This window comes from Lacerta agilis, chromosome 11 (genome assembly GCF_009819535.1).
Source record: "Lacerta agilis isolate rLacAgi1 chromosome 11, rLacAgi1.pri, whole genome shotgun sequence".
Classification (NCBI taxonomy): Eukaryota; Metazoa; Chordata; class Lepidosauria; order Squamata; family Lacertidae; genus Lacerta; species Lacerta agilis.
The window spans coordinates 54,151,540-54,161,749 of record NC_046322.1 but is presented as its reverse complement, the minus strand read 5'-3'; positions in this window follow the sequence as shown (position 1 = coordinate 54,161,749).

Genomic DNA, 10,210 nt, shown 5'->3' with positions numbered 1-10,210 from the left:
TGTTGGAAGGGCCATAGGAGGTCCGATGCAGGATGCAACTCTCTTAAGACGTGGCTGTCAAGAGAAGGAGAGCCCCCCCACGGCCCCCCAAGGCAACTGTTCCGCTGTCAAGCAGCTCTTTCCCTTAAATACCTCCCCGTCCTCCCAAAGGCTGTCTCTCACTTTCGTACAGCTTTTATCATTAGGACGTTTGTCCTGATGTTTAGCTGAAATCAACTTGCCTGTCATTTTCACCAGAGAACATAGGAGGCCGAGGTCCCTTTGCGCCCCCCATAAAATATCTGAAGGGTTCAGCCCCCCACCCAGTTAATGGGCATTGTCATTCAAATGGTTTGCGTACACAGTGACTTTTGATTGATTATGCAGGGCGGAGGTTATATGGGCCTCCCCAATATTTTATTCAAGTTGGCCAGAGAACCAGCCGGTCTTCAATCATGCTCTTCATGATGACAGCCCTTCAGAAATATGAAGTCTACTGTCATCATGTTTCCCCTTAATCTTCTCTTCTTGAGGCTAAGCATACGAGCCTGCAGGATCAGGTCAATGGGTGCCAACCTGCAGGAAACCCACAGGTGGGGCACGAACACAGGAACACTCCCCACCCCAGTTTCCAGCAGCTGGTATTCGGAAGCATTGTTGCCTCCAGCTGTGGAGGCAGAGCACAGCCAATGTAGCTAGTAGCCAGCAGTAGCCCTCTCCTCCATGAATCGAATCTCTCTTAAAGCCATCTAGGTTGGTGGCCATCACTGCCTCCTGTGGGAGAGAATCCCATGGTTTCACTATGTGCTGGGTAAAGGAGAACTTTCTTTTACCTGTCCTGAATCTCCCAACGTTCAGGTTCACTGGGTGTCCATGAGTTCTAGTCTTCTCTCTTTGCACCCAATAGTATATGTCACTTTATTCTGAATATCATATTTGATAGGTAAAGGTAAAGGGACCCCTGACCATCAGGTCCAGTCGTGTCCGACTCTGGGGTTGCGGCGCTCATCTCGCTTTATAGGCCAAGGGAGCCGGCGTTTGTCCGCAGACAGCTTCCGGGTCATGTGGCCAGCATGACAAAGCCGCTTCTGGTGAACCAGAGCAGCGCACGGAAACACCGTTTACCTTCCCTATTTATCTACTTGCACTTTGATGTGCTTTCGAACTGCTAGGTGGGCAGGAGCTGGGACCGAGCAACGGGAGCTCACCCCGTGGCAGGGATTCGAACCGCCGACCACCTGATCAGCAAGCCCTAGACTCTGTGGTTTAACCCACAGCACCACCTGGGTCCCTATCATATTTGATACTTAACTGGAAATTCGTTTTCTCTCTTTCCCCCTTATCCTACATATTTATATTTAATGTTAAAAACAAACAAACTCGTCACTGTCATGCAACTCCATATGCTGGACATGGGCAACCTCACATGCTATAGCAATGTCTTGAAATGGAATTCCTATTAAGTTGTTTAACACATAACAAAATATGTTCATAAATATACACGACCAAGAGGGCTATTTAACAAAAAAAAAATTCCAGATAAATGCACATGCCCGATTTATTTATTTTTAAAGCAAAATATCAGGATTTAAGCTTCATACACAACATTATCTCATGAGTTAAGCCATAAATGATTTATTTCAAATACATAGAAATAATTGTGCTTAATTGTTTTATTCCTAGTTGTTCCTGCTAAACACAGGAAGGGAACTTCATGAATCAGATTTTCAAATTAGCTCAACTTCTATTTTCATGGAGAAATGAACTTTGTCTGTTTCAAAACTGTAATACTTTTCCTCATTGAATGTAAGTAATGAAACCATCCTGAGATTTTTAGATGCTTTAAACAAATTCAGAGTATTTTTCAAAGTACGTAACTCCCTGCAATTCTGCTCCAGCCTCAATCTTGTTGCAATGCAATAGCTCATTATAGGCTCTTTCTACATTTGGGAGGACTTTCTGGTCCCTCTGACAAAACTTCCAGTGCACTAAGAAGCCATGCATGAAAAGATGGCTTTTGAAATGTCTAGGCACACAGAAAAGACTTTTTATGTACGGAACAACTGCTTCCCGGATGCTGCTAGCCCAGAGATGGAAAGAAGACAAGGTCCCTACCAGAGAGGATTGGCAAACCAAGTCGATGGACTATGCCAAAATGGCAAAGCTGACTGGAAAACTCAGAAACGAAGAGGACAAAAACTTTACAAAAGAATGGGAAATTTTTTGTAAGTTATCTAAGAGGAGATGGAAACATTGGCAGGATTTTGATTTCACTTGTAGTGTAACAATTACCATGGACAATATGGATTGATGTAAAACAGGTCGGAAAAAGATGCAGTTTTGAATATTTAAAATGGGACTCCATGGAAAGGGTAGAGGGAAGTCCTGAGATTCAGAGAAATCTCTGTATATGGATATAGATTTGGTTTTTGATAACTTTGTATTGGTAAAATAAAATAAAAATGATCTTTTTTAAAAAAAAAATTGAAATGTCTAGGTGCAAAGTACAGGTTCAACTGTTATTTACTGCATGTAAAAGAAAAAGGAAGGAAGAATAAAGAGGCAGAATATTTCAGAAAAAAGAAAAGCACACAGCTTATTTCAGTTCCTAGCTGCCATGGGCATAGACAAGGGGGGGGCAGGGAGGGGCAACTGCCCACCCAAATCAATAAAAATCAATAAAACTACATAGCAAACTGCGATTCTGCCCCTCCTGACAAAAATCCTCGCTATGCCCATGCTAGCTGCGAACTCTTATATTTATACAGTGTAAATAAAAAAAAAAGTTTTATAACTAGAAACTCCAGTAAACTCCAGGCACCGTAGCTGGGCAGTCTTGCCCCATTTACTAAGCTTAGCATAACACAGCAGCAGTGCCAGCCCAACCCACCGAGTGCCCTTGTTAATTTAAACATAGGGCTGGAGTGTAAAACTGTTGGTCGGAGGCTTGAACAGCAGCATAACTTGCCAAAACCACTTTTTAGCTTCATATACAGCTAATTAAGGTGGTGTGGTTGTTTGCAGTCTGCATTTTAATGTCTTGCAAATGCTGTAGAAATTAAATGGGGGTGGGGGATTAATTGCAAATCCCCACACACTCCTTGTTTGTTCAGTACTAGCTTTCATCAGTGCTGTTTTTCTAGGAAAAAGGGTTCTGGAACTCACCATGAACGCCTCTCCCTTGTTCTCTAAGAATGGCAATTGCACCTACCTGAGAAGTGCCAGAACTGAATTCTAGTGAGCTCCCACTGAAAAAAAGGCTTGGCTTTCATTTATATAATTAATACGGTTAAATTTAGTAATCTCTCTCACATACATGATTTTGTCAATTATGTCGTGTATTTACTACTGCCAAGATCACTGTACCTTAACAAAAAGTTGGATGAAACTTCCCAAAGTTTAACACGGATACAGCTTTCTAGTAACTGACTACGTCAGTTAAACCTAAACACAATAAGGATACGCATTCATTTGCCTTTACGGTCTTCCATTTGGAAACGTGGAATTGCCTGTATTACACAAGATTAGCAGCAGGAGGCATTGCTTTTTTATTGTATGAATCTCAGAACCTCACACCCACAGTCCTTTTCCCTGACATGCCAGATTCTGCTCTCAACAGCCCACTTGTCAAAAGAGTTATTAAACCCAGTATGCTGCAGGCCCTGGATGCGAGATGGGCCAAGCAAATGGAACACTCCATGCACATTCTTTTAAAAGGTTAGGTCCTCTGTGTGTATTTCATTACAGTAAGAGACTGCAGCAGCTTGCCATGGGGATGAGAGACACCAAGTGATACGCCGCAGATTTCCAGCCGCCTTGCTAATCTGAAAGTGTTTCAGCCTGTTTGCTAGAGTGATTGAGAACTGCTAGCAGGAAGACAAGAAATGTGAAGCTAGACAAGAAGAACAGAATTTATTTATTTATTTATTTATAGATGATCCAAAAAGAACTCCCGTAAGAGAATTGCTTTTTTGTCTTAAGAGAGTCTTGAAAAGAATCTTTCTTAATTAATTAATTAATTAATTAATTAATTAATATATAACCTAGTTATTTTAGGTTAGACATCAGTATGTAAAACCAAGGCAAGTTTGATCACTGAAGGATATTGAGAAATCATATCTGCCTTTGGTTACACTAGGCATAACCGACAGCTTCCCCAACTGCTATTCCAGAGCAGCAAGTCTTGGGAAAAAGGGAGACGAATAACCTTAAGAAATGAGGATAGATTAGTACAGGGTTAGAAAATCCATAACCGAGGCTATTTATAGTGCAGCCCTCTCCAAGTCTACTCAGAAGAAAGCCCCATTGGCTTAAATGGTGCTTAGTTGCAGGTAAGTGCCTATAGGATGGGCAGCCTTATGCGGTGCTGGGTTGACAGGAGTAGAAAATGCCAGTCAGGAAACAACAGGGCTGTCCCCATCAAAATAAAACAATGTGGGGTGAGCCAGTGCCACATTCAGAGTCCCACCCAGCTTGCTTTGATGAGGGCAGAGTTCTCTGTGTCAGTCACTTTCTTTTAAAGAAAAAATAACCAGCAGTCCCTATTTTTACTATTTTCCCTCCCAATGGGAGGGAGCTCCAGACTGGCATAGATGGGGGACCTGAACTGGGTGGCAGTTGAGATGTGAGGTGATCCAGTGGATCCAAGGCTTTCTCTGGTATGCCCACAGGATGCCCCACTTCAGGGTCTGCCACCTGCAGGAACTCCACCCGCACAGCTCCAGGGGCGTCCCGGACAGATCAGCCTGGAAGGCACTTTCACACCGTCTTATTTCTCTCAGCTTCCCTTCAGTTGGGGTTGGAATTTATCTGAAGGAGGGGGAGCTAAATAATAATAATAATAATAATAATAATAATAATAGTGCTTTTTTATTTTAAAAATGTTTAGGGGTACTCTCATTTTGACTCAAGAAAATCACCATTTAATAGTTCAAATTGGGGAAAATAAATACAGTAAATGGACAAAAGTACAAAGATAATAATAATAATTTATTATTATTATTATTATTATTATTATTATTATTATTTATACCCCGCCCATCTGGCTGGGTTTCCCCAGCCACTCTGGGCTGCTTCCAACAGAATGTTAAAATACAATAATCACAAAATGTTTAGGGGTATGTGTACCCCTGCGTACCGCCAGAAAAAAGCACTGATAAAAAGTATCCCACTACAACTGGCTCATCATACCTGTTCCACATTTGTAAGAACTCAATTGTTTAGTGTGGCAGCCCCTACACTTTGGAACTCCCTGCCTATTGAGATGAAGCCTTCCTTGTACTATTTTGGCGCCTGTTAAAAACATTCCTGTTTAGACAAGCCTACCCAGATGCTTATAGAATTGTAGAGTTGCGGGGGTTTTCCGCCTAGTGCGGGGCTCAAACACATGACCTTGAGATTAAGAGTCTCATGCTCTACTGCCTGAGCTAAAGAAAGTTTGAAATTTGAGGTAACTTTAATCTGCTTTATTATTTGAACTTGTGTATGTTTTTGAAGTGAGGGACCCAGGTGGCGCTGTGGGTTAAACCACAGAGTCTAGGGCTTGCTGATCAGAAGGTCGGCGGTTCGAATCCCTGCCACGGGGTGAGCTCCCGTTGCTCGGTTCCAGCTCCTGCCCACCTAGCAGTTCGAAAGCACATCACAGTGCAAGTAGATAAATAGTGACCGCTCGAGCGGGAAGGTAAACGGCGTTTCCGTGCGCTGCTGTGGTTTGCCAGAAGCGGCTTTGTCATGCTGGCCACATGACCCGGAAGCTGTCTGCAGACAAACGCCGGCTCCCTCTGCCTATAAAGCAAGATGAGTGCTGCAACCCTAGAGTCAGACACGACTGGACCTGATGGTCAGGGGTCCCTTTACCTGTTTATGTTTTGAAGTAGGGGTGTATTTTTATTTTTCCTTTTTTTGTAAACTGATTTGAGGTGTTTAACAATCATATAGTGTATTACTTTTATGAAATAAATAAAAAAAGTAATAATTTTTAATTTGGTCTCAGCCTCAGCTTGCAGCTGATGAATGATAATATTGGCCCACCTTGCAGGGGGGTTGTAAAAAAATTGGCAACATAACATATGTATGATGGTTCAAACATTTGAAAGCACTATATAAAAATGGTCAGCATTATTCTTACATGCACAGGTTCAGCTTTGTTGCTGGAATCACTCTTGGTCTATGATTCAGAACCGGTTCATCAGATGTAAATATAGTTGCTTTAGTACATTTGTAATGGCTGAGAGTGGTTGATTTTAAAACTGAATCTTCAAAATAAATCTAGTTAAACTACCAGCTTATTACAAGCATGATTTGAAAACTGAGAGGTAGGGGGGGGGAAGAGAGATAAATAGTACAAATGGTTGATAAAGCATCCTGGCCTCCTAGTATTCCCCCTAAGGACTATAACTGCAAACATACACACACACAGAGGGGATGAAAAGCTCCACTGAGTGCTTTTTTGGCCACCTGCCATTCCCAGAATGCCTAATAATATTCTCAAAACAAAATAGAGCAAAATACCGTTCTCACACTGAGCTGTATCTTTTGCTTCTCTTAAAAGCTGATCTGGTCTCCTTGTTTCCAAATAATTCAGAAATGCTTGTTTTGGAAACTAGAAAGATCCCCTCCTGTATTTTTATTTCACCAAATGTCTCTTTATCTATAACTCAGCGAGCATGAAAATCTCTTTTAACTATTAACAGCAGTCTCTTCAAATGAAACGTCAGCACGAAAGCCAGAATGAATTAGTACAAAATTCTTGCCTAGGTGTGGTCTGTGGTTCCGTTTCACCAAAGGGATTTTGCTGTGGTACATCCCAGTTCTATGGATTAGAGGCACTACCGGGAAATTAGTCTACTCGTCAGCAAATTTGGGTGACCTAGCATTCCATACATTACCCAAATACTTCACATGTGTTTTCTTGATCTTCACTGTATCACTTTTGTTGGATGGTTTTTGTTTACTCTGGGGAAGTAATGGAATTTTATGAGTGAAAGGGGAAAGGTTGTGTGTGTGTGTGTGTGTGTGTGAGAGAGAGAGAGAGAGAGAGAGAGAGAAAGAGAGAGATGCAGACAGAAGAGGAAGGGAGGAGAGCATATATAGGTGTAGCCTTCCTAAACTGGAAGATTTTCAGTGACACAAATTCTCCCTTTGCTTTATCATAAAAACCTCACAGCAAAGTGCCCATCATTACAACTGGCAGCACACGTACATGTATGGAAGAAGGGTTTCTGCATATTGCAGCAAAAGCAGCAAAGAGACTTGGGGCATTTTAAAGTCTAGCATTTTTACTGTGGCATATTGTTAGGGCCATAACTCACAAGGTGCAAGCGAAGTGAACTCTTTATTCAAAGAAACAAAACAACTCAGGCCTAGTGAGCAGCACAGCAACTCATCCCAGTAGGTCTTTCCCCAATGAGGCAGTTGTGAGGACTGAAGGTCTCTGCCTCCCTACAGCTCTCTGAAGCCAGGGGCACCATCTACGGGGGGCTGTGGAGGTCAGGGGCTGCCCCCCAATTCCAATTTGATCCTTAAAAGGACGCACCAGGACGAATAAGCTTTGCCTTGCTGCGTCCTTTTGAGGATCACCAGGGATTCACAGGGTGAAGCGTCTTCACCCCACGTATTTATTTCAAAAAGGTAAGGCATCTGGCAGTGGATGGGTGGGAGATGACAGGCCAAGTCGGCCTGGCCAGGTTGGGGAGTGGGTATCATGCGTGTGATGTCATGCACGTGGGACAGCCCCCCCCATGTTGGGCGCAACTTGATGACACTGCTCTAAGTCTCTTCCTCCCTGGTTCCTTCCCAAGCAATCTAAGACTCCTTCATCTTGCCTGTCTTTGCTCCACCCTCTTCATGCCTCTGTGGGTTCTGCGAGAAAAGGGGAGGGGCAGGAGAGCTGGTCACAGCAGGAAGGGGAGACTCCCTAGCTTCTTCAGCAGCCCCCCCTCTTTTTTGCCAAATCATTTTTATTAAACTTTTCAATACAACAGCCAATCAAAATCACATTGAAACATTCCAAATTACATTCCAAATTATTTATACAATTATCAATTTAAAAAATCCAATTCTGCCAAATTATTATTTAATTTCTGGACTTCCCGTGCTTCAAACGCAAGAGGTGTATAACCAACTATTTTCCATTGCTTACATTCCCTTCCGATAGTTTTCACAGCCTCTGATGTATTCCCACAAACAAGATAAATCAAAGCAAACAATGTCTCTGTGTGGATTTAAGTTCATAGTCCAACACCATAAGATCGCCTTCCCCCTAGACGCACTGATTCCAAAAGCCTAATCACGGAAAGCAGCCATCTTCATTCAATACTGATAACATCCAGACATCTTTTTCACAGCTGTTGCTCACCCGTCTGCTTTTCACTTGTACCTTTTCGGGAGGGTTTGCCAATTGTCTTTGCTCCACCCTCTTCATACCTCTGTGGGTTTTGCGAGAAAAGGGGAGGGACAGGAGAGCCGGTCACAGCAGGAAGGGGAGACTCCCTAGCTTCTTCAGCAGCCCGTCTCATCTCTGTCTCTTGGCCCCACTCCTCTCCAGCCTCAGTTTCTGCCTCTGATTCCGGATTGCTCTCTTCCACAGCCTCTTCCTGCTCACTAAACCCTCTTGCCTTTTCAGTTTCCAACACCTCCTCCTTCCTCTTCTCTGCTCCCTCTGACCACTCATCACTGTCCCACCACCAATCCATGGACTCATTTTCCCTTGGGGGTTCCCCAGCTGGTGCCTCCCACCACTTCTCTGCTTCCAGCCAGTCCATGACTCATACACTTTCATGGACTACAGTCCACTTCAGTACACACACACACAGTTTTTACCAACTGGTTACCAACAGTGGCCATTTAGAAAGTACTACTGGAGATAATTGGCAAGCGAATCAACACATGTAGTGTGATAACAAACAGTTATCCCAATTCCTGCCACAGACAGTAAAACTGAACCTTTCGATAAACTATAATTCAACATTTGAAGTTCCTTTGTTTTGAGAACACCTATCTTGAAGTCTGTGCAGAGGTACTGCTGGGTTTGAGGGGTCTTTGTGTGAAGGGGCCCATTTGTGGTGTCTGTGTTCAGCTTCAGTAGCATTGCATATGTCGGGGTAGAATTGCCCTTCTGACACTGGGATTGCCACTGTTTCCCTAGACAGGGCTGGGGCAGATCAACAGCATAGCTAGGCCACACAGGAGCACCGCTGTAATTAATCTGATCCTGCCAGTGAACTCACATGACCCCCGTCTTGCCACTGCCCTGCCCCAGCCCTGTCCAGGCAAGCAGCAGTGATGACATTGTCGGGAGGGTGGCTCTGTGATTCCACACCACCACACATGTGTGACTGTTCCGCTTGCCGTATTTCTCATAACTTTGGGGAAATGCTTTCAATTTGAATGGCGGCACAACGCTTCACTTCCTACTGCTTCACAATCTGCCAGTGCTGCCACCTCATTTGGGGGCCCTGACTGCATGGGCCTTGGACATAGTCCCCACAATCTGGTCCTCACACTGCCACTGCCACGCCGTTTACCTTCCTGCTGTAGCGGTACCTATTTATCTACTTGCACTTTGACATGCTTTCAAACTGCTAGGTGGGTAGGAGCAAGGACCGAGCAACGGGAGCTCACCCCGTTGCGGGGATTTGAACCGCCGATCACCTGATCAGCAAGCCCTAGTCTCTGTGGTTTAACCCACAGCGCCACCTGCATCCCACATCCCTCCACTGTAGATATATATATATAAATTAGTTGGCAGAGTTGTGCCCAATATAAACTGATTTCAAAAAGCATTACTGATATGTTTTCAGCCACTCCTAGTCTTGTGCTTTGCATTAACAGGCAGTAGGTTTGAGGTGTGTGGGGGGGAGACACAAGAAGCAAAGTTGGGAAGTTTGTGGGGAGGAGGGGGTATAGCAGCTCGATGTCACTGGTGATTTCCCTCTCCTCCATGTGATCTGGCCTGTCTCCAATTCTGTCCCACAAGAGTCCATTAGGGAAAAGCTCACTTGATTAATTTCACCCGTGCTATTAACATGCCATGAATGTGTCTGGTGATTAAAGAGCTGTGTGGCTAAATCTACCAGGTGAATTTGAAGTGGTTTATAATTGAGTCACGGCTGTTTGATTTTGTCATTTGTCCCTGTCAAAAGTGTGCTATGAAAACGATGACAGCTCAAGCTTAGTTTGATATAGGACGGTCAGGACCACGCTGCCAGGATCAGAGGCCCCATGCCTTTGA